Source organism: Uranotaenia lowii, chromosome 2 (assembly GCF_029784155.1).
Source record: "Uranotaenia lowii strain MFRU-FL chromosome 2, ASM2978415v1, whole genome shotgun sequence".
Classification (NCBI taxonomy): Eukaryota; Metazoa; Arthropoda; class Insecta; order Diptera; family Culicidae; genus Uranotaenia; species Uranotaenia lowii.
In genome coordinates this window covers 282,036,110-282,061,874 of record NC_073692.1, presented here as the reverse complement: position 1 = coordinate 282,061,874, position 25,765 = coordinate 282,036,110, and the positions used below count along the sequence as shown (strand labels likewise).

The 25,765-nt window shown below is 34.5% G+C and overlaps 1 protein-coding gene and 1 non-coding gene across 2 annotated transcripts in view; one reads left to right on the top strand and one right to left on the bottom strand.

Moving 5' to 3' along the window:
• Nucleotides 1-25,765, bottom strand: part of LOC129742442 (receptor-type guanylate cyclase Gyc76C-like) — a 297,360-nt gene that overhangs the window by 115,114 nt on the left and 156,481 nt on the right. The window lies entirely within an intron of this gene.
• On the top strand, nucleotides 21,504-21,609 carry LOC129750198 (U6 spliceosomal RNA). The gene has a single exon (XR_008738334.1). It is a non-coding gene; the product is annotated as a U6 spliceosomal RNA (small nuclear RNA).

The following is a 25,765-nucleotide window of genomic DNA, read 5'->3' as shown; positions in this document are numbered from 1 at the left end:
AATGAGAGCTATTAAAGATGTTGACAGAAGAAAATGGTTCCGCTCAAGATCATATTTTAGTTCCGCTCAAGATCAGCGTGGTTCCGCTCAAGATCAGAATTCTTACTCCAGTAAAACAGCTCTAGAGATATTAGGATTTACTCTAAAATATTCTAAAAATCATCATTAGAAAGCAGAAAGCAAGATCTATCCGCTGAACTGAAATTTTTTTTTGTTCGGATATAACCCACAGCCATACCGCTTGATCAACTGTTTCGAGTTGCGTCGAATTGAGCCATTTAGTTCCGCTCAAGATCATTTACCCTATTTTATAGCTACATTTGCATTAGTATCATGGAATTTTGATTTTCTGGTCAATTGTGTTAATTTTCAATTGATTGTGATGAATTAATAGTGAAGAGACGGATAGGGTGTCCAATTTAAGTTTATATCATAGAATTTCAGCATATTGCGAAGCAAATCTGAAGTATGTCGAATTTGGCTTAACAATTTTGAACAACTACTCTATAACACACATATAATATACGGCGTATTACAGGACACGACACTTAACGTTCTTACTAACATATGTTAGTAAGAACGTTAAGTGTCGTGTCCTGTAATACGCCGTATATTATATGTGTAGTATAAGTTCTTACGTTGGCACAAAACCACCAAAATGAGGAACTACTCTATAATTTTAATTTTATTTAAAAATAATAGTATAAGAAATCAAAAACGGCCCTCTGATTAACTCAAGAATTTAAATCTGCAACTTTAGTAGATTTTATGTTGAAATATGACACGGAAAATTTTTGAAATCCCTCGTAGTATATTTTTCGCGGTCCTTAAATTAATCAAAAAAACACAGAAAAATTAAAATTTTGTCAGTTTCCAGTTAGATTTCATAAAAAAATCCATAAAAAAAATCTAACTGGAAATTAAATATATTTATAAAACTGGAATGATAAATGACTTAAATTAAATTTGACTGGAAACTGACAAACTAAACTGACTACTATAATAATAGCTTATAATGAAGAAAAAAAAAGCGGTTTTCAAGAAGAAAATCGTTTATTTTTATTTTTTCTTATACTTTCGTTCATTTCAAATGATATCGGTAACCAAAACTTTAAATAAATTTTTAGGTCAGCTGAAATTCCGCTAACTTAGGGACATTTTAATACAGACCCCATTCGATTTTGGCAACACGCCCGTACATTTTGTGTTGCAACAATCGAATGTTACTAAAATGGAATGTTTTTTTTCTCAATTTTTGTTAATATTATTTAAGTTATTCATGGACAATTGCCGACCATTTTCAGTTTTTTTTCTCTATTCTTTGTCATGTTTTTGATGCATTTAGCACTTTTCTTGATTTGATCATGTTTGTTTTTTTTTGTCATATTTGGTGTTTTTGACATTCTTTTTTTTTGGTTTTTTTTAAATCATTTTTATTTTTGTTTGTATTTGATTTTTTTTAGTTTTATAAAAATTTCATCTTCTTGTCATTTTTGATTACTTTATTATTTTTTTTTATTTTGATTTTGTTATTGTATTTGATCAATTGTTAAGAACGTAAAACATATTTATGGTGCTTGTCTAAATTGGTCCTTTCATAGCGAAAACTATAAGGTTATGTTCTTTTTTAAAACTTTTCGAGTTTGGCACATGTGGTGATCGGATGTTTTCAAAATCGAATGTTGCTTAAAACGAACGTCTGTTTTTCAACCAAGACGGCCAAGATTTTTGTTCAAAAACGCCATTTTTTCTGAACTATTTTGTATTTCGGCTCAATTTTCAGTACACATTTAGCGCATTTTCAGCGCAAAGATTTGCTAAACAGGCATAGGATTTTCGCAATCTCTTTCATGGGAGTAGAAATCCATCTGAGATCCGAATAAGTGACTTCACGTTACAAATTTCGATTTTTTTTAAAAACTGATAACGAAATAATCTCTGAAAGCTTTTTTGGCACCCCTGGATGGTCGGGTTTTTACAAAACGAACATAATTTTTTGCTTTTTTTTAATTTTTCATAATTTGAATAAAATCAAATTATTTGTAAAAAAATAAATATTAATGTTTTGATGAATATTTAAACATAGATTGTAAGAAGCAGGAGTAATTTTAACGCATGATTACTCATCAAGCTGCTATGTACGGAAGCAAAAAATGATCAATTCTAAATAAAATTCACGTCACAAAAGTAATCGATCGCGACACAAACACATGAACTTTTTCATTCACCTAATGATATCCATTTCAAAGGAAATTTTATTGGCGACCATTTGCTACTATCTTGATCAGGATCGCATTTTAGTTCGTGCCAAAAGCGTAAAGTTAAAAAAAAAAGATTTGTTTGTATGCTCTCAGGCTTACTTAACTTGTAGGCGAAGGCGTACATAACTATTTTAAGCGTTTTAAAACCATCGTTTTGATATGTTATGGTAATGGTTATGTTATGGATATAGGATTTATTATACCTTCAAATTATTCACTATTCTAACAAGCCGAACAATAAACATTCAATTCATACGTACTCTTACGCAATATGTCTAGAGATTCTTTTTGACTGCTAAGGGAAAAATGTTATTGCTTGCTTCTCCTCTATTTTTTTTTAGTAGAGCTTTGTGCATTTAGAAATGGGACAGTTACAAATGCGTGTATCTCAAACACTCTTCATTTGATCGAAATACTTTCTTTGAAGAGAATGAAGGTAATCTTATGATAATTCATGAAAAAATTTGAAAAAAAATATTAATTTTTTTTTTGTAAGAAAAACTTTTTTCAGTCATGATATTGATAAGTTTTTCCAACTTAGACTTCGTCTAATCTGTTTTTTAGGTGGGTACATCCTCCTTCTTCAATTTCTGCTGATTTTTGGTTCAATAATTCTCTTTTTGAAGAAACGAAAGGCAATTTAGTGGGTACAGCTGTTTCCAAATTAACAAAACTCGATTACTTTTGGGCCATTGAAAAGCGGAATTTCTGCTGAAAAAATCTGTCAATTACGGAGTAAAACCATCATGAGATTGAACTTCAATAATAATCGGTTAGTATAGATCATAAGTTGCGAAGCGTATATACAAGATTACTCTTTTTTGGCTTTTAAAAACAGCGAAAACCAAAGCTTCCGTTTTGAAAATAGTTGTACTTTTCCACAGGAGCAGAATTTTGGCAAATCACTATGTTTTACATAAAACAACCAGCAAATACCAACTATAATCTGCTAAGGACGTTACCACGAGCAAACATGTTACAGGATTCAAACGCTGGAATTTGTTTGAAATAGGGTTTTCATAAGTTTTGTCGTCTATCAGAAATCATCTGCCTCTTAACCTCGATTTCGTTTATTCAGCTTACGAGCTATGGAACGAGCAAAACTTGTTGTTTAAGGTTAGATTTGAATGACTCGTAACTAGGAAACACTTTCGGGTTATTACAGAATTGTTTTCAACATTTCAGCGATCTACACTTAGTTTTTCGCTTATTAAAAATTAAAAATTGTGGTATGAACCTTGACTTTCCTGATGACCCTAAACCGTAATTGCCGATCATGTGTTTCTCTCCAATGCTTGGTTTGAACTTAGTGGACATTTTTGACAGTCTTTGCATACTTTTCCACTACTTTTACACAGTAATTCTTTGAATAATCATCGGTTTTGTCAGCTATAAATTTAAAAATGATGGATTTTAAAGGAAACTGTGCAAAGTATTTTTTTTCTTTTTTCTCTTGCATCGTAAATATTTCAGAAACGCATGAATTTAAAATTTTTAAACATTTAACAGGCAACAATATGCTGTCAAAGTTTTGAATGTGCGATAACAAGTAAATGAGATATCAGCAAAAGAAAGTGTCCCATTTCTAAAAGAACTAAGCTTTATTCAATCCAACTTTAAACTTTCCATACAAGTTAACATCGGTTTTTGGGGTATAAGCCATGCCAAGAAACATATCAACCTAATGACTAACCGCTGGGATTGTAAACACTCTCACGCCTCTTCCAAATGGTTCTGTTAATCCATTGTTCTAAAGATCAAACAAATATCAAAGCGAGAAAGTTTTTCATTCGTCTCTGTGTCATTCTTCTCTGCATAAGCACCCAATGTATGCTGTACGTCCCACGTTGTTTTGTGACAAAAGAATGACTCCGTCAATTATTTAATTACACTCAAAGCTGGGCCAAATTATGCTTTACTTACACTCAATCTGAATCACGACGCAAAAATTGAAGTATACACTTCTTGATTAAAGCTATCGAAGAAGTTTTGCTTATTTCGGTACAAATCAAAATTTAAGTAATGTCTTTTACATTAGGTTCTAATTATCAGCAACCATTCAGCTAAGAAGTTAGTAATACATAATTCAGAGCTTGCAATCAAAGCGGTTCATAAAGTTTCATACCACTTCAGCTGTTCCATGCGATCCACAACAACATTAAACATTGAAAATCTTGGGGAAACACATTAGCTTCTCAAAACTATAAGCTGCTTCAAAATCTATTATTGATACAGTGTGTCACAACCGGCTGGCAGATAATCACGAAATTGCAAGTCGCTTGGGTCGTCGCATCCCCGGGCAAATTCCTCGTATTAGATGCAACAACTTCCAAATACCTGTTTCATCCATTAGCTACAAACACAGTGGCACGCGAGAAACACCTGTGGAGCTTCACAGTACAGTAAAAGGGAACGAACGGTTTTCCGGTGCCAGTTAGTCTAGCGTTGTCAGCTAACCAGCTGCTGGTTTTGGCTCTGTCTATTCTAAATTATAGCTATGGAGGTAGGAGGTACCTACTAGGTACTTGGTTGGCTTTCCGCAAATTCTGCACTAAACCCCGACAACAACACGTCAAAACAAAACTCATCACGAGTGAATGTGAGTGTGTAGGTACAGGTCAGTTTGCCACTTCATATACGTCACAGCCAGACACAGATACAATGTTGATGCTTTGACGTGTCGAAGTGAACTTCTCTCATCAAACCATCGCACATTAGTTGATCTTTAATCTTTTCGAAAAGCTTTACACTTAATGAATGATTGAAAGACAAACAACTGTTCAATTGATCTGATAACTTATGGAAAACTGCCTGTAAAACCTCTACAGGAGGTTGAAAAGTTTTCTTTGAAAGATGATAGAAAAAGTAATAAGATGATTAAGTGTAATATTTTTGACTACACCCAAAGAAGAGGTTGCAATTTTCAATGCCACTCGGCTCTAACTCTGTTCCAAAAATGCGCTGAAACATGCACTATACTTAAGATGATGTAACATTAGATACTATAGACCTTATAGCTAAATTTAAACCACTTAGATACTTTTCCATCTTTTATGTTTCAACTCAAACTTGCCGTTCAATGAAATCAAGTCCTGCGGGTATCTAAATTATTATTATGAAATATTCGATTTCTACAGATGTTTGGAAGGATGTGTACATACGATTATAATATTTTCCGGCCATTAATCCACAAATCAACTAGCTTTGAATCATACTACTAAAATTATCTGTTTTTTTTTTTTGTTTTTGTTTTGAGTATAGTCATCTTACCACCCAAGTAGCCATAAGCACTAAAGCTTTGATATTTATAGCTTAATACCAGCATTCAAGGGCTAAATTACACTATATCAGCACATCAAGTGCAATTTTGCCTTGTAACAGCCCTTCGAGTACTATGCTGCATCCAGACTTGTAAACCATCGACATTTTCTCTGACAGTCGCACAGCCTGCTTTTATCAGTATCATTGTTCGTGCCATCAAACGAATGCGACCGTAAACTTGCCGAACAGTCAACTACCATCGAACGAAACGACATTCATTCTTCTTTGTGTGATTGTCGAACGAAATTTCGTGTCTTGGAACACGAGAGGGATAATTTGATGGCCAAACGACCATAATTCCCGACAGTTTACGACATCGCCTATCTCTTTCACGTAGCAGAACTTACAGACTCAATAAGCAAATGCAATCTTTTCTATTCACTCCCTCCTGTTGAAAAAAAATTTGCCACTCTGCAGCGCCGGGTGATGTTTGGATGTGTTGGTCGAACAATGTGGAATGATTATCTCGATTATCTACGCAAGAGGGATGAAAGTCAAACGACTAGCCACACCAAAGATCAAAATTTCATTTGACATTTTTTTGCTCTCCGATCAAACGATTGCGCTCTCCACGATTGTCACGAACGATGTGTGATGGTTGTCTCCGGAAAAATTCAAACGATGGTGACCACTTACAAGCCTGGCTGCATCATATAAGAATTATATCAATCTTTTAAAATGCAACTAACATTTTATCAGCTTTGCACAATGTTTTTTAAATTCAAAATAGCTCTAAATCAGAATAACAAATGCTATATTTTCTAAGCTTTAAATTGGCATCACACAAGCTTGCTTTAATGCTTTTTTGCACTATATATGTACTACAGTGGCATTAGGCCAAAGCACATTAGCATTGATTGATGCTGAATTAACGCAAATTTCAGGCACCAGCTGCAAGAAATTTGATTCAAATAGGGCTTTTTTAACAAAGATTTAACACGGACCTGATAGGTTCACAAGCTGAGTCATAGTCAAAAATCAGAGTCAAAGATGTCATGAGTTCGATTCTAGGCCATCTTCAATCGAAAAATTAAAAAAAAGTATCATGTAGGAAATTCAACCCGAGAGATCCCCTTAATATGCGTAAGCAAATATAAACAAATAACAAATTCAGTATAATGGCACAAAAATGAAGTCAAACAAAAATTGATTTTTTTTCCGCATGGTTGAACCTCATTTGAACACCATTTGCATTTTTCCAGCATTTTGACCGTCAAAGCTATAGCATCAACCAATGACAATAAAGTGATTTTATAAGGTTTTATTAGTTTCTGCACTAAAATAGCAGTTAATTTCGTAAAACCTGGGTCACAGAGCCAATATTGCCCGGATATTTAAAACAAATTTCAAGAAAAGTCCGGTCCGGCCCAATCGCCTGGATTTTATCAAAAAAAGCCCGAATTTTGGCAAGATTTTATCACTTTGTATTACAAATCAAACAAAAAAAACAGTTGTGTTGTAAATAAGGCGGCATCCATAAATTACGTAGCGCAAAAAGGCACTTTTTCGGCCCCCTCCCCACCGTATGTCACAAATTGTAGCGCTTCGACGAAACACTCTATGAAAATTACGTAACGCTGATAATTACCATCCCCAAATCTTTTCATGTTTTTAAATACTGCTTCTCGAAAGTAAGAAGAGATTTTATCATAAAATATTCTAACGTTGTTCAAAACGGAATTAATATCTATCCAAATCGCTTCTTAGTATGTACTTATTAATGATAACTCTGTGATAAAATAAAATGATTGTCTTATAACTATTTGCACTGTGCTTGTTAACTGATGATCTATCTTGTTTAATTTATTTTGTTCAAGAAGCATAACTTGTTATGCAAAATATACTCTTACTAAATTCATCGGAATAACCAAAATTGCAATTTTTAAATCAATTGAGAAAAAATAGTAAAATTTCCATCTTAAGGTTGAATTGAGATCTAGGGGGAAAATGTACATAATATTTGGTTTTCCAACGGTTATTTCACGGATATCCAATACATATTTTAAGGAGTCTATCTCAGAATTTTTGAAAAGTAAAGGTTACAAATCAGTAAAGGTTACAAATCCACTAGCTTTACACTATAATATATACTAGAGGTGTACCAAATATTCGGCCGACCGAATACTTCCTGAAAACCGTTAAGCTGAATATTCGGCTCAACGAATAGTTGAGCTAAGTATCCGGCCGAATAGCTCGAATATTTTTTTTTAAATTTATATATATTTATATTTATATTTATTTTTTCTGTACCGGTGCCGCCATGATGCCACGTGCCGGATTTCAAACTCTACAAATTGCTCAATTGCTTCTTTCCTACATTTCCTACATATATCGCGTCAGAATGGTCACTCAAGTACAAAATCACTTATTGAAAAAAAACTTGCCCGGCTTGGTGATCGAACCCCGACCTTCGTGGTGAGAATCGAATACGCTACCACGAGACCACGCCTAGATGTTGTTCTAACTGAAACTAAAACTCGAAGAGGTGATTTGATTTTGAAAGCACATCAATGCACTTTTTGTGACTTATCAATACCCGTTTGAGCACTTTTGTGCCCTTTATGTGACTTACCAAATCCCGTGTTGAGCACTTTTGTGCCCTCTATGTGACTTAAGTCCCGTATAACGTACGTATAGATCACTTTGCAGATTTCAAGTTCGTTAATGAGTACATATAGTTCCCTAATGGGAATTGGGCAGAACAAGTCACATACAACGTACATATTAATCACTTTTGCTACTTTCAAGTTCATAAATAAGTACATAAAGTTCACTAAAGGGAATTGGGCAGTTGATTCTCTTTGTCAGCCAATATGTAACTTTCAATGCCTTCATTCAAGTAAATATGTGACTTTTGGTTGCTTGGGCAATCATCAAAAATTGATGGTTTCAGTAAAACATCTTAGGTGTATTCATGTATCTTTCACTGTAGATTGTACAGAAGAAAACTGAAAAATTTCGATTTAAACATAGATTACCGTTACTTCCGGATTTTAAAGATTTTAAAGAATTCGAGATAAGAAAAATCTGCCCGGGATACCCAGATGTTGCTTAAAACTTACGGAATTTTTCCAGAGTTTATTCAAAATATTTTCTAAACCAAATAAAAAGTTCAAATTTATCTTTGTAAATATTTAGACTTTGTGTTTAAAAACGATTTTTAACAAATTTCAAAACCATCAGAATGTTTGATCCAACACTGCTACAGTGATTCAAAAAATATTTTATACTTTGAGTAATTTTATTTCTTTTATCTCTTGTATGTTTAAGAATAATGCCTAAATTTTGTTCATATTTGTCCTTTTTTACAAAGTTTTTAAAATTCGTCCTGGATTGCCCGAACGTGTAGAAGCGTGTGGTGGAAAGTATAATATGAGGGTTAAAGATCTTCGTTGTTTTTTTAACTATTTTGAAGATATCTTGCTCAAAATATCTAAATCGTTATCAAATAAGCAATTTAAAATTGTTTGGTGCCTGTTTCGACGTGTTTTATTCCAGGGGTGAAATTATGAATCCTATTCGATTCGAGTTACCCGTTTCGAGTTGAACTCGAATCGAACTAGAATCAGTATTACGAATCTCGTTCGAGTTCTAAATTTTAAAGTACTAGATTTCGAGTAAATCGGGTAGTAGATCATCGCGAAACGTTCCATTCGAATCGAGATCGGTAACGCCAAAGTTGGTCGAATCGAACGAAACTCGATTGTTTCGAGTTCCATAATCCCGCCCCAGATTTCACAGGAACCAAATCTCTTTGGTGATTAACGCCCTAGAGGCAACAAGTCTGCTGATGTCCTTTCAGCAGGCCCGTGCGAAGGACCCGTCCTTGGTAGGGGAGAGGGGGGGGGGGGGGGTGGTTTCGAAATTCAAATTAAGTCATAAATTATAACAATACAAAAAAGTTCAATGAATAAGGAAATGAATTTTTCACATCATTTTCTTACTCATAATTATCACACAAACTCAAAAAATAATAAATTCTACTGATAAAATAAAACGAAACTTCTAAAACGAATCACAATGAAAGTTCAAAAACAAGATATTTTTGGTACGTAAAAATTGATATTTTTTTTAAAATGATGTTTCTTTTTCTGAACTAGAAATATGCTCAAAAATATTTTCCAAGCAGTCCAGTTAAAAATTTGAAAAAATTATTGCAAAAAGACTTATTTGAAAAAAAAAATAATTCGAAAATAAATGTCATATCTGGTAAGAAATTAACGATGATAATTTATATGAAAAATTATAATAATTGTTATTCACCTTAATTTACATTTCTTTTCTTCATTTTCGACTGAAAGGTTGATTAAAAATTATGCTGTAATTTGAAAAAAAAAATCGAGATTTGAAATGTGATTTTTTGTAAGGATAAAGACTAAAAGTAATTGATAAAAATAGTAAAACTTCAAACAAATATTTCTAAAGATTTAAATAGTATGACTTAAAAATTCGGTTAATTTATTTAACTTTTTTTTTTGTTTCGATTATAGTCGTTTTACCATCATTATGGCATTCGCGACTTTAATTTATTTAACAATTGATAAAAAATGGACTGTTAAATTACTTATGGAACTTAATTGATAACTCAAGGGAGAAGCATTTTAATGCTTATGTTTAAATGGTTTAATTTGTTTATTTGAGCGTCCTGAACTCGAATCGTATCGTTTGTCAAATTTGGACTTTCACATTAAGTTTTAATGATATGAAGTTTTAAAATGTGTCAGGTTTTATCGAAATCAATAATTGAAAAATATGTTTAAGAAAAAAATTGATTCTGGTTTTATTTATTATTTTTTATTCGATTCACGATATTTTTAAGTTTGGTAATATCAAAAGGTACAAACATTTTAAAAAAACCGCGAAAAGTTTTAGAAAAGTGGATTTCATTAAACTAATTTGTTGAAACCTGTAAAACGATTAGCTTAAATTAGCATAAATAGATGCTTTAAAAAATATCAAAAATTCAAATTAGTTTAAACATTCTTTTTTAAAAATTCGTTGAATGAGGGAATGTAAGCAAATTTGCAAAATTACGTTTTAAATTCATTGCACCTCGAAAAAATGTATGTTTTGTGACCTCATGTAATTCATCAAAACCTTTTTAAATGTGATGCTGAGTATTGAGAAGAAAAAGAAAAAAAAATCATTGAAGCGAATATTCATTTTTTGAAGAATATTTCATATCAGCATAACATTTGTAAGACATAAACGATATTTTTTTATATATTTTTAAGTTATATAGTAGAGGATAAATATTAGATTTTTTATTTGTTTTGCTTATTCTTTGGACCATCGCGATGCATCGTTAGAGGTAAACGCCTGTTTAGACACCAATTTGTCGATGTATAAAATTAGTATTCGACATTTGATGAATTAATTTTGAAGTTAAAATGATTCTTTTCAAACTCTGTTCTTGTTTAGTTACACTTCTTAATAAAAATCCCCTAGGTAGATTTAAGTTTTTGTATGTCGAGTTTAGAGTTTTTTTTTCGGCCGAATATTCGTTTGGCCGAATAGTTTAAAAGGTGTATAAACTGTAATGTACTACATAATTCCCAATAAAATATTTGGGTGGAAACCGGGTCCGGTGGACAAAACTTTGGACCGAAAAGTGATGCGTGTTTACGTCTGTAAGGAAACTGCCTCAGTTCGGGATTGGGCACAAAAAGTGGGATGCTCTTTCAGCACCATCCATTATGCTAGGGTAAGATTGGGTCTAAAATTATATAGAAAGCAGAAAAAGCAGAAGCGGATTAAAAAAAAAGTTGTTCCCGTCAAATGGAAATCTTGTAAATTATATGATCAACGAAGTACAAAATCGGTGAACGTTATCATCGACGACGAAACTTTTTGCAAGTATGATTACGAAACGCTTTCGTAAAAAGGCAATGGTTGCTCATGATCTTAAAGCATGATCACCCAATACTGTTTTGGTCGGATTTGGCTTCATTTAACTACTTTAAGGATGGAATTATACTCAAACGAGACCGATCGAAACTTTTTAGGCCGTTACCAAGTAGTATTTGAGAGAAACATGAGAATCCTGAAAATTCTATAGAAAACTTAGCAAAATACAGGAAAAGTTGCCAAAATCAACGCAAATCAGTCTGTGCTGAAGCTAATAAGCAGTCTTCGAACGAAAATTTGATCACTGGCCTACGATCGACTGGAATCTACATATGTTTGTACTGAATCACTGTAACAGAAGACTATAGAGCACCTAAAAATGAAATAAAAATTAGATTTGCTTCTAATTGTGTATGTACTGTTTATTTTAAACCGTGATTGGGCATAATGAAAAAATTTGGGTGATATTTCGTTTAGATGTATATTATGTTTTTTCCGAGCTTTTCGTTAAGCACATATTTCTAGAACATTTGTCTACTGTCTGCGGTTTCGTTATAAGGCTTAATATCAAATACAATCAAGAACTGATAGAAACGGTGATATTCATTTGAAAAGTTCATATTCCAACATCTCTGTTTATCTTCGGTTGGCTCATTTTTTCACATTTAAAAAGCACAACATAGTATACAATGTAAAAAATCCTATGCATTTACGATTTGTTATTGAAGCATTTCTCGAGAAGTAAAAATTAGTTAGGCTACGATTCCCATTTCAATTTGCATCCGATTTGAATTCAATTCGAATAGCCCCAGAAGGGTATCGGGCAAATACATATAAACAAATGCAGATTGAACTTTCTTGACTGTTTACATCCTTTGTTTTCTGTAATGTGTTTATTCTCTTGGAAAAAAATCTTTCCGATTCTTGTACCTGTATTATTTTTGAAATTCATCATCTTGAAAACAATGTCCAATATGTGCTTTGAATTGAGGAAAAATCAACAACTTTTTGGTTTCAAATTTACCTACATCCTCAAATTAGAAAACTGCGATCCTTCAATAAACCACAACCAATTCAGAGATTCAACAAGTTAGCAAGGTTGAGTTCATTCATGCCAAGCGAGCAAAAAATACTCAGTTCTATTTTTAAACATTCCGGTTCTCTTTCTCCGGATTGGTTTTATTTTTCGATTTGTTTTGTTTTTTTTTTTGCAGGCCTCTTTTCCAGGAAAACAAGTCTTGATCCAAGACTTGCCCCCGGTTCGCTTTTTTATGCGCCTTTTAAATTTTTGTGTTTTTTTCTCCTTTATGTTGTTTTTGCTTTCTTATGTTGAACCGATTCGGTGGTGAATGATTTTTTTTCCTGGTTCCTACTTACTTGCCGCGCGGCTTATAATAACGTTTATCAACTGACCATATAGTTTGTCCGGGTCACAATTTTCGGCCCTCTTCTTTCATGTTCTGATCGGGAATGGCATGTCCCGAAAAAGGTAATAAAAATGCTGCTGTGGAATTTATGCGTCCAATTTCTGTTGATTATTATCCGCAATTTCAGGTCAAGCTGACTTGCAAAGCAAAAGGTTTGTTTGATTATAAATATTTTTTGGTGTTGACTTACAGCAATTCAGTTCTTTGGATTCGATATTCAGAAATCAGAATCTTAAATGAAAAATATTAATTCCAAAAATCTTGAAACTAAAATTTAAAAAAAAATTAGAAAATCTGGAAATTTGAATTGAATTTGAAATTTAAATTCCTGATTCAAGATTCCCAAGTCTTCGTGCAGGTTAATTCAATTAAGACAGTTACAAGATGTCTAATTTGATAGTAACATATAATTTCGAAGCAGATAGTAGATCACTTAGCAAGTTCAATGCTAGCTTTAAATGCAAATTTTAAAAGCTACATCCCGATTTAAAACTGTTTGCTCAATATGTGACGTACAAATTCTCAGTACTGAATGGAATCAACTTAATGGTTACATGTGAATAACGGCGGCTCTCTATGTGTGTATGTGTGCATGTGTGTGTAGCGTATTCAGCCATGTGAACGATTCCGAAATCACGCTTCATGACACGCGACCGAGAGAGCTTCATACGCCTGGGAGGAAGGTACTCACTCGGCAACTTGTTCTGGTTTGAAAGCACGATTTTGATAACGAGCAGTGGTTTTTTTTTTTGCTTTTCACATATTCCATATTCGTGTTTATGAGACGTTTAGGGCGTAATCAATCTAATTGACGCGCGAGATAGAAACTTTTCTTCGTCTCCCGTATTAATACTTTTCATTGCAACACGCTAATCAAACACGATCAAGTTTCCTCAAGATTTATTTTTGTGTGCCTTTTCATTGAACTTTTCATTTCGGAAAGAATTGAGTGTTTTTAATAGATTCATCTATATGAGTATTTTTAGCACTTTGAAGCACTTTTCAAAGCACCCAACATAAAGCTGAGTTTACAACAACAATAAAGTTAGAATTACTCGAAGGCATACTTAAAATTGTGACGTTGGAAGGTCATTTTCTCACTTTTATGGAAACAAAAAATAACATCGGGTCTAGGGGAGATTTTTTTTTGCAGTGGTTTGAAATGGCTAAAATAATTTTTCAACATTTATTTGTCCTGATTTTGCACATATTCAAAGTGTAACATTGCTTAAAGTTTGAAATGATTAAAAAAATTTCAAAGTAAAGCAGATTCCATCTATATTTTATAAGGCTGGAACAAATATGAAATCCTTTTTTTGTCACTTTGAGTTAATCATTGTTATTGACAACTGGAGTTTGATTAACGCTAAAGGTAAGACAAGCGTTTTCACAATGATTAGAACGATTTTGTCTTTTAAAAAATACATTAAAAGATTAAAAATCTTTTAAAAAAAACGTTCTAGGCTTCTCGATCGATTATTTAAAATTTTGGCTCAAATGAAAGCGGAATGTCCCCTTTCGTTGCATAGGGCAGATTAAAAAAGATATACTCATTCCAGAATTTGAAATAAGAATCAGAATCAGAAAGAAGGTTCAAGCTTTACCTTCACATGGAAAGTATACCCATACATTTTTTGCATAACTTAAGAGCTAGTCAAATTAACTTTTTGCATAACTCGAGAACTAATGAAGCAAATAGAACCAAATTGGGTATTGCAAGGTATTTGGAGACAAGAAATGTGTGTATGATTATTTGAGGCCTCTTTTTTCTATCAATCTTCAATCCCATACATTTCTTTTACATTACTTGAGACTGGTCAAGCATACAAATTTGGCATTTGGCTACGAGAAATGATTCTACGAAGGTTTGAGGAAAGAATGGGCACCCAAACAATTTTGACTCATTCTCAAGAACTTATCAATGAAATGGAACCAAATGATCTGATAATTCTTTACTGCCCTGGAAGCGGGTGGTAGGAGGATATTGAATCTTTAAAAAAGCAATATAAAGTAAATGAAATCAGGGTTATCAGAAAAAGAGTAACTCATGAATGTAATAAAAGACTCATCTACTTTTTTTTAACCCGTTCGTCGCCAAAAGTCACTCACTGAAAAAATGTTTAACGTTGAAAGGCCAAAATATCAACAGAAAATACCGTTTCAGCTTCAAATTTCGGCTAAAGAACGAAGAAGAACATGGTTATAATATAATCCGAGATAATTTTGAATTAAGAATATATCTCCAAATTGGTGTTTTGACTTTTCAAATTTAGATGTATTTAGCGCCACCTACTCTTGGCGACAAACACGTTAAAGGGTTCTCATTAGGATTGTTCGATCTTCGGGAAAAGATCGATCTACAAGATCGATTCAGATGAACGGTTCTAGAATCGATCCATCTAAAAAATCGGAGCTTGAAGATCGATCTCCGATTAATAGATCTTTACCATTTGTAAACATTATTCTACTTTGAATTTCTAACACGCCGAAACGCCAAAAATTAAATATGAATATATCCCAGCGGGTATCAAAATAAGATAACATTTGTAACATGAGGTCCTCCAGCCTACTCATCCAGGCAAGTATTCATTTTCACCTGGAACATTCTCGTTGTGTGATGAATTTTCACCTAACCGCAGATCCTACGAAGCCCATCAAAACATCTCGTCTACAAGTGCCTCAATTGCTTTTCGGGGTTCGACACCAGGACGCACAGTTTTGAGCCTTTGGGAGACCCCTGAGCCCTTCGACTCAGTCGCGCTGCTTCCTGCCTGCGTCATCAGTCGTCCTGGCCCTGAGTTCGTTGGAGGCGATGGGGTTCTCCAGATCACACCTACAGGCAAGTACCCTGTTACGACAAGAACATCTTCTTTGCGTAGTCAGTTTCCGCTTTCCGACAGATGCACCCAGCCTTACACTCCTGACCTCGGAAATCCGGCATTCTCTACTGGGCCTCCAGCACCGGGACGCAACGAACTAGGCACCACGGAGACCCCGGAGCCCTTCGACTCAGTCGCGCTGTTTCCAGCCAGCGTCAACAGTCGTCCCGGCCCTGAGTTCGTCTGTGGCGAAGGGGTTCTCCAGCTTGCGCTATCAGGCAAGTATGATATCATAGATAGTTCTTCTCCGCGTGATGAAATCTGCCTTTCCAGCGATCTTCGTTCCGGTACTGCATCTGAATCGGACTACTCTATCAGCATTCTCTACCAGAACACGGGTGGTGTCAATTCCTGCGTGATCGATTATCTGCTTGCTACTTCGTGCTCCTGCTACGATATCATTGCCTTTACCGAAACATGGCTTAATGACCGTACCCTCTCCAGTCAGATTGTTGGCCCAGATTATACTGTGTTTCGTTGCGATCGTAGCCCCCTCAACAGCAAAAAATCTACTGGTGGTGGAGTGTTACTTGCCGTTAGATCTACACTCCCGGCTTTGCTTATCGAAGACGTTTCCTGGGACGATCTGGAGCTTCTTTGGACCCGCATTGATCTCGGTAATCGGAAACTCTATCTATGCGTAGTGTACGTGCCACCTGATCGTTCTGGCGACCTGGTTTTAGCAGAGTCCTTTTCGCGTTGCCTGTCTAAAGTCAGCTCTTTTTGTTCTTCTGAGGATGACATACTCGTCATTGGCGACTTCAACATGCCCGGCCTAAAATGGTGCTCCTCTCGAAGTGGCTTTCTGTTTCCAGATCCTATGCGTTCTTCGTTCTCGGCATCTTCTAGCGTATACTTAGACGCCCTTAGTACAGCGACTTTACGTCAGATAAATGATATCGAGAATGAAAATGGACGTATGCTCGACCTCTGTTTCGTTAACGAAGGCTTAAGGGTTCCGACGATTGACTTAGCACCCGCTCCCCTTGTCAAAGCTGTTCCACATCACCCAGCCTTAGTGGTCTCTCTCGATGCCGCAAGGATATTTGCCCCCGTGAAGAAAACGGCATCCTTCTATCAAGATTTCAAGAACGTGGATTTTGAAGCTATATCTCTCGTTCTTGAGTCCATCGAATGGGAAGTTGAGCTCGATCCTTCTGATCCAAACGCAGCTGCTGAGACATTTTCGAACATTCTCAATTACATCATTGATCGCCATGTTCCGAAACGTAGGTTGGCTACAAATCTACGGGCTCCCTGGGTCACTAAAGAACTGCGGCGACTGAAGACGGCCAAGAAACGTGCACTCCGAAACTACAACAAGCACAAATCCCCTTACACTAAGGGAGAATACCGCAAACTAAACTCTGCTTATAAAAAAGTCAGTAAGCGTAGCTACTTAAATTATCTAAACCGGTTACAAAGGAATTTTAAGATCAGTCCGAAATCTTTTTGGAAACACGTAAAAAATCAACGGAACGAACCAGAACTTCCGTCTCACATGTTCCTTGACAGCGACACAGCGAATTCTAATCCAGAAATTTGTGAACTTTTTGCCGAGAAATTTTCTGGAATCTTCATCCCTGGGGATATTTCCATGGAGCAACTGGCCAGGGCTGTCGGAAATATATCACCCCTAGGGTCATCTTTGAATGGTATTCTGGTCGACGATGCAGTCATCCTAAAAGCGACAGCTAAGCTAAAAAATTCATCCTCTACGGGCCCGGACGGTATACCAGCTACTTTTTTGAAGCGTTTTATGCCATCTCTGCTGACACCTATAAGGCACATCTTTCAATCATCGCTGGACTGCGGAATCTTTCCATCATTGTGGAAAGAAGCTCACATGTTTCCTGTCCACAAAAAGGGAGATAAGAGAGATGTGAGCAACTACCGCGGTATCTCCGCTTTATGCGCGATCGCCAAACTGTTTGAACTGGTTGTTTTGGATCCAATTTTCTCATTTTGCAAGCATCACTTCTCCAACGATCAGCACGGGTTCATGCCTAAACGATCCACGACTACAAACCTACTGAGTTTTACATCGTTCGTGCAGGACAGCTTTGCCAAGAGAACTCAAACAGACGCCATTTACACAGATCTCTCTGCTGCGTTCGATAAGGTGAACCACGATATTGCTATCGCAAAGCTCGAACGTTTAGGCTTCTGTGGTTCTCTACTGCATTGGTTCCGGAGTTACTTAATGGGACGTAAGTTATCCGTTCGTACTGGTGAATTCTTTTCTAGGCAGTTCGTTGCCTCTTCAGGAGTGCCTCAAGGAAGTCATTTGGGACCGATCATTTTCGTGATCTATTTTAATGATGTACTCTCGCTCCTCGGTGGCACAAAGCTCGCATATTCCGATGACCTGAAACTTTTTCACACCATAAACGGCCAAGACGACATTAACTTCCTTCAACAACAATTCACCGCTTTTGCTCACTGGTGCGATATCAATTGCTTACCCTTGAACCGCAGTAAATGCTCGGTAATATCGTTTACCCGTAAGCGACATCCTCTTCATGCAGAGTACATCCTCGGAGACCAAACCATCATCCGCGTGGACCATATCAAAGATCTGGGCGTTATTCTTGACCGACGGCTGGAGTTCAAGACTCATACGAACTATGTTGTTGACAAAGCTTCTCGAAGCCTTGGATTCTTGTTTCGTATGGCCAAAGATTTCAAAGACGTATATTGCCTGAAAAGTCTTTATTGTTGCATAGTTCGTTCTATTCTCGAGTACGCTTCAGCTGTTTGGTGCCCGTTCTACCAGAATGGAGCTGAAAGAATCGAGGCTATTCAGCGGCGTTTCTTGCGGTACGCTCTACGACACCTAAACTGGCAAGATCCGTTTCGTTTACCAAGCTATGAAAACCGCTGCCGTCTCATAGGCTTAGATACGCTTCAAGTACGCCGAAATGCTACACGTGCTCTATTTGTAGCGGACCTTCTAACATCTAGAATCGACTGCCCCGAACTGTTGGAGGCCATACCTCTCAGCGTACGACCACGAGGATTACGAAACCAGAACCTGCAGCTCTACGTACCCATTCGCCTGAACAATTACGGTGCTAACAGCGCTTTCATCGGCATTCTAAAAACTTTTAATCGGTTTTCCGAACATTTCGACTTCGACGTCTCAAGGAACGTATTCCGAAGAAAAATTTTAAGTGTATCTAGTATTGTGTAGTTTTACGTAGATATTAATTTTAATTTGTTAGTTATAGTGTAGTCATTAGGATCAACATGTGATCCGTTGATGTTTTAAACAATTAACAATAAACAATAAACAAGAGGAAACTACTTTTTATTAAAAAATACGAAAAAAATGACACAAAATTTCAAATTTGTATTATCTTTCTACAAATGGAAAGAATAAAATTTTAGGCGCCTTTATGTAAGGTGAACCGGAGTAAGAGTTTAAAATCAACACCAATCAAAATTCAAAAATCTCGGAACCGCTTTGATATTTTTAAGAATTGTACTGACAAGAAATATTCAAGAGATTAAAAGAAATTATTTTAAGGTATTTTATTGAGATTGTCTAATGTATATCAGAGTTATCAAACAAAATATGCAGAAAAAAATCAAAAGACAAATTAATTATTTTTTTTAAAAAGTAATATTTAAAAAATCGCTGTTATTTCTTAAGATTAGCGAATTCTTGCAATTTTTTAACTTTAAATAAATCACCAACATCTTTCTGCACCCAATTCACAAGGTTTGGAAATAATTTGCAAACTTGTATTGGAATAAGTTGAAAATTTCTAAAATTATTTTTTAACTGACCATGAATGCATGAAAAAAAGGAATCGAACTCGAGTTTCCTGATTATCTCCCCGACACCTTACCAATAGGTAAATCGTCAGATGTAAATAAGTCAAGTGTATAATTCAGTTGACTTCATCAAATTAAATTCGCAGCTAGATTGTACGGCAGAAGTTGCTCATCTTGCCCCGATTGATGGTGCTTATGGTGCCCCTACAGTGACTGATTTTCAGATTTCGGCACAAAAATTTAAAATGCATTTTTAAACGTTTATGTCTACTTTTTTCAAGTTTCATTCAGTTAGGAAATTGACCTTCTTAGTGTCTGAACACGAAACAATGATGTAACTCACATATTATATCTTGCTGTTTTCTATGGTTCAATAAGCGTCCTCCTTGATGTGGCCATTATGCTCTTATTTCCCCTAAATGAGAGAAACAGATCGAAAGATCGAATCGAAAAAAAACTGATCTAATCGATCTTTTCCTGGCCGAAGAATCGATCCAAAAAATCGAAAATCGGAGTTGAAAAGATCGATCCTTCAAGGATCGATCCAAGATCGACCAATCCTAGTTCTCATCTCAAATCTTTTATTCAAGGACAAAATACACAAATCTATCAGTATACATTTTTTCAAGCCATTAAAAAATCAAATAATACAATTTTCATATTATTCTGTTGAAAAACCCCAAAACATTGAATGATGTTTGAATGTGATCTAAATTTCAATGGCTTGCTTTTAGATGTTGTTGTAATTTAATTGAATATCAATTTGTCTAACCAATTTAACCATGGGGTCCGGGTGTCCTAGCTTAGGCTGGACATATACATACACTGCCGGCCAAAAGTTTGGGATCACCCACTAAAAAACATGCAAATTTTGATCGTTCATATCTCAGCCGTCTTAGGACATATTGAAAATCTTCTGATCTCATTTGAAAGATAATGAGCAATAGCTATCTCGGAGGTATTTTGCCCAAATATAATGTTTTAGTTTTGAACTTAAAACTTAACCTAAAGTTATAACATTTTCAAAAAGTCGCACTCAATATTCAAAGCCGATCATCTCGGGATAGGGTGGACCAAATCTCAAAATTTGAGTGGCATTAGAATTCCTGTTCTTTACTTCTCAAAACACAATCAAAAAAATTTGAGAAAAAATTCAAGAATGTATTTTTAATTAATAAAATAGACACTCGAGTTATCGTCCAAAAGTTTGGGATCACCTCTTTGTATGGTCAGTTTGGGATCATTCTTATAAAAACATGTAAATTTGTTTTATTCATATCTTTCTCATCTAACATCGTATTGCAGAGCTGAAGGGTTCATTTGGAAGCTTAGGAAGTGTTGTTTTTTAATAAATTCATTCAAAAATTATATTTTGAAGTGATAACCATAAAAAAATCACCTGAAATTAATTGTTTTTTTGAAAGTTCTCAGATTTTTTTTATAGTTCTCACCTTAAAATATAATTTTTGAATGAATTTATTAAAAAACAACAATTCCTAAGCTTCCAAATGAACCCTTCAGCTCTGCAATACGATATTAGATGAGAAAGATATGAATAAAACAAATTTGCATGTTTTTATAAGAATGATCCCAAACTCACCATACAAAGAGGTGATCCCAAACTTTTGGACGATAACTCGAGTGTCTATTTTATTAATTTAAAATACATTCTTGAATTTTTTCTCAAATTTTTTTGATTGTGTTTTGAGAAGTAAAGAACAGGAATTCTAATGCCACTCAAATTTTGAGATTTGGTCCACCCTATCCCGAGATGATCGGCTTTGAATATTAAGTGCGACTTTTTGAAAATGTTATAACTTTAGGTTAAGTTTTAAGTTCAAAACTAAAACATTATATTTGGGCAAAATACCTCCGAGATAGCTATTGCTCATTATCTTTCAAATGAGATCAGAAGATTTTCAATATGTCCTAAGACGGCTGAGATATGAACGATCAAAATTTGCATGTTTTTTAGTGGGTGATCCCAAACTTTTGGCCGGCAGTGTACATACTAAAATTAGAACGATACAGAGAAGATTAGCATGGCCCCTGCGCAAGGATAACCTCCAAAATCGTGAAGCGTTCCACAAATCAAGATTAAAATAACTTCAATGAATTTAATCCAGATTTGGAAGGCAAAGCACACCGTGTCAGCTAGTGCAGGAATAAAAGTATAATTCTAATAAAAACTTTATTATTTAAATCAGAATTACAATTAAAAATTCGAATTAAAGGTTGTTCAAAATTTCAAAAATGGTTAAAACTAATTCTTACTCCAAGTTTAAAACCGATGCACAATGAGGAAAAAAGTGTATAAACCGCGAAGAAATTCAATGTCTTCCCTCCTGCACGAACCAAATCTATAAAAATATACTTTCAATCAGTGAAAATGACCAGAAAATCGATTGGACATAGTTTCAGATACCGCACGCACTTACGAACCGAGATGTTATCCCTTTTAACCCCTAATTCCCCCATATTTTGTAAACAATCTCGAAAAACACTGCTTCGGACTAAAAAATTTTGAACCAACCCAGACCAACCTTGTATGATTTTTTTTTATGGAATGAAGACTTTTTAAGCCACCACACGCTTTAGAAAATGCAGTTATGGCTGATTTTAACCTTGATTTCCCTACATTTTTCAATATATTTTGGAAAAAGTAAGTTCGGACTTGAAATTTTGAATCAAATGAGACTCATCCCATTCCCCTAAATTTTTAATATAATTCAAAAAAAGCATGGTCGGACTTGGAAATTTTGAATCAAATGAAACCTTTCGGACTGAAAAATTTTGGAGCAAACGTCTAATATGTTTTTTCTGAGGAATTAAATGAAGGCTTTTTGAGCCACCGTAAGCTTTGCAAAAAAAGCCAGGCTGTTTTTACCCTCAATTCCCTCTTATTTTTTAATTATTTCAGGAAAAAAAAGCATGTTCGAGCTTTTAAATTTAAAACCTAATGAGACTTATATAGTACGATTTTTTTCGAGCAATCGAACGAAGGTTTTACCCTCAAATTCCCTATATTTTTCAATTAATTATGAAAACAGTATGTTTTAACTAGAAAATTTAGAATCAAACGAGACATTTGTCGTGTGATTTTTTCCCGAGAAAAAGGAAGGCTGTTTGATCCACCGTACGTATCCCAACATGAAGTTATGGCTGTTTAACCCTCACTTCCCCTACAGTTTTCAAATATATTTTAGAAAAGCATGTTCGGAATTTAAAATTTTGAATTAAAATGAAGGCTATTTGAGCCAACGCACGCATCTTGAAATGGAGTTATAACTGGTTTGACATAGCTTTCCTACATGTTTCAAATAGTTAAGCTATAACTACATTTTTTTCAAAGCGTGCGGTGTTTCAAAAAGCTTTAATTCGATTTCTCGAAAAAAAAAACTACTCAAGAAAATTCTCATTTGAGTTTTAAATTTTCAAGTCCGAACATGCATTTTCTGAAACATTCGAAGACTGTTGAGGAAGGACTGTAGGGGTTTATAATCACATAAGATAGGTTTCATATCGTTAAAAATTGTCAAGTCCATCCTTTACCGGAACTGTATTAGAAATGTAAATTGAGGGTAAACAGTTAAAACTAAAAACAACCTTCATTCTATTTCTCGAAAAAAATATCACAAGTTATGTCTCATTTATTCAAAATTTTTAAGTCCGAACTTACTGTTTTCAATATTTTATGAAAACTAGAAAGGAATTGAGGGTAAAATCTGCCATTTCTTGATTATCCGATGCATGTGGTAGCTCAAAGAGTCTTCATTTGATTGCTAAGAAAAAATCACACGAGGTAAGTCTATTGCTGTTCAATTTTTTTGTCCAAATCAATGGTTTTCTGGATTGTTTACAACATATAGAGGAATAAGTGATTAAATAAGCAGTTTATCTCCGTTTGTAAGCTCGTTCGGCGTCTGAAACTATGTCCAATCGATTTTCCGGTCATTTTTACTAAAGAAAAGAATATTTTGACAGATTTGGTTCTTTTAGTAGGGAAAATATTTAACTTCTTCGCAGTTTACACACCTTTTTCCCTATTGTGCGTTGGTTTTGAAATGCTGAGTTCCCAAGCAACCAAAGTTCTGCCTATAAAGTTCAAAATTTGCTCCAAAGGGAATTGCTACATAATTTTCTCGAATGCGAACATGAATGTTACGAAAGGGATCGTGGATAGCCTGCGAAAGGACATGTCAACCGCATCGCTCTAATGTACAACATAAAAGAGCCTTAAAGAGCATTCTACAAACATGGAGGTTCCTAAAAAAAACCTTAAGTAGTCTTCAATATGACATGTCAACCGCATCCACCATTTTCTGAATATGAAATAGGAACATCGTAAAAGGGCTCATAATTCAAAAATCTTTTATTTTTATTTGAAAGTATTAAAAAGTACATCTTCTCTTATATATAAAAAAGGAGGCGAAAATATGTGCGAACACGAATAACTTGCAGGATTCATCCGATTTCCATGCAATTTTTTTTATGTGTTAGTTTTCATTTTTTTTTTTTTTTTTTTGATAACCCATTAAGATTGTGTTAGTTTTCGCGATGAACAGAACACAACGGAGAGATAATTTCGAAAATGGATTTGTATTTGTATTTGATTTTAAGTTTTTATTCGTATCAAAATAAAGGTAATGGCACTTAATTTTTTATTCATTCAAACCACCCGGAGTAGGAAGGCGCCGAAAGCAATCAATGCTTACTGATGCTAAACAATCTTTAAGTTGGAAGTTTTGGCGCCCATTTCCATAGCCAATGAATCAATCTTTACGTGATCTAGTGAAATGGATACTTGAATGTGATTGTTCGGCTTTCGCATGGGGTGAAAAAAAATCGAAATAAGCCGGTGAGGAGCATATTTTCGGAAACTTTAACAATTTTTAAGCTGATTTACCCTAAACTTGCCAGATTGACGGGGTTTTACCCAGACTGGCCCGAATATTTGATAAAACAAATTAAAAGGTCCGGTCTGGTTGGCCAGATATCGAAAGAAAAAAGTCCCGATTTTCCCGGATTCATACACTTTGTTTGCAAAATCAAACAAAAATCTCTAATTAAGTCACTTTATTTTTTAATATTTTTTTAGTATGAAAACAACAGTTTCAAGTATCAATATGATAATCATAAACGATTTCTGGATGCTTAAATAAAATACGATTCAAAATCTGCGCATGTGTTTCAATGAAAAAATGATTCAAGTGCTTTTCTTTTTTTATTTTTGTTGAGTAGTTTCTGAACTTAGATCAAATTTGCTCGGTATTGACCGTTTATTGGATTGAAAATTAAATGCCCGGATATTGTTAGGTTTGTTCATAAGATAACCCCGATTTGCCTGGCTCGGATACGTGCGGGAAGAATTCTGATAACCTCAATGTAAATACCCCGATATTTTGTTTTGTTAATTTTCTGGCCACATTAAAGAATGTAATATTACTCAAGAAAATTAATATTCTACGATATGACTGTAAAATTTTTAACATATCCTAACCAAATAATGAGATAATAATGAAATATTCCATTATAAAATCTTCTTTTCATATTTATGGTAAAATCAAGAGAACGACTTAATCTTAACAAATTAGTATAAGACAACCATAATTTGATTTACTTGGTTTGTTTTAAAACGTTAAGAATGTATTGAGTGAGTTTAAGAAGAGTATGATATGAACTTTGTGATTACATAAGAATTTCATCAACATAAAAAACCAATTGGAAAATAAGGGAACGTAAAGTAATCTCCTCTTCTTCCTATTATGCTAGACGCTTGTAAACTTAATGAAATCAAGTAAAAAAGGTTAAATTTGTGAGACTTCAACTAATAAATTGATAAAACACACAGTATCAGAAGTCAGAAACAGATATTTGATTCGATAACATCTACGAACACAAAAAGCTAGGAAAATTCAGTGCTTAAGCATTCATATCTTGATAAATGAGATAAATACATACCTATAACATTGTTATAAAAAAGGATGATCATAAAAATCAAAGGTTATCTAACGCAGATTACACATCAAATGCATAATAGATAACGAAAAACAGAATGGAATATAGAAATTAAAAAATATATACTTGCAGTAAAAATAAATCACGAAATTCACCATGAGAAGTGTTGTTTGGAAACACTACAAAAAGCGATCCTCAAATTTGGTATACGATAAGGAACACTCTTAAAATGGTTTTGACGAAAAAAGAAAGATAATTGATTGAAACTGCTTAAAATGACGACACATTTCAA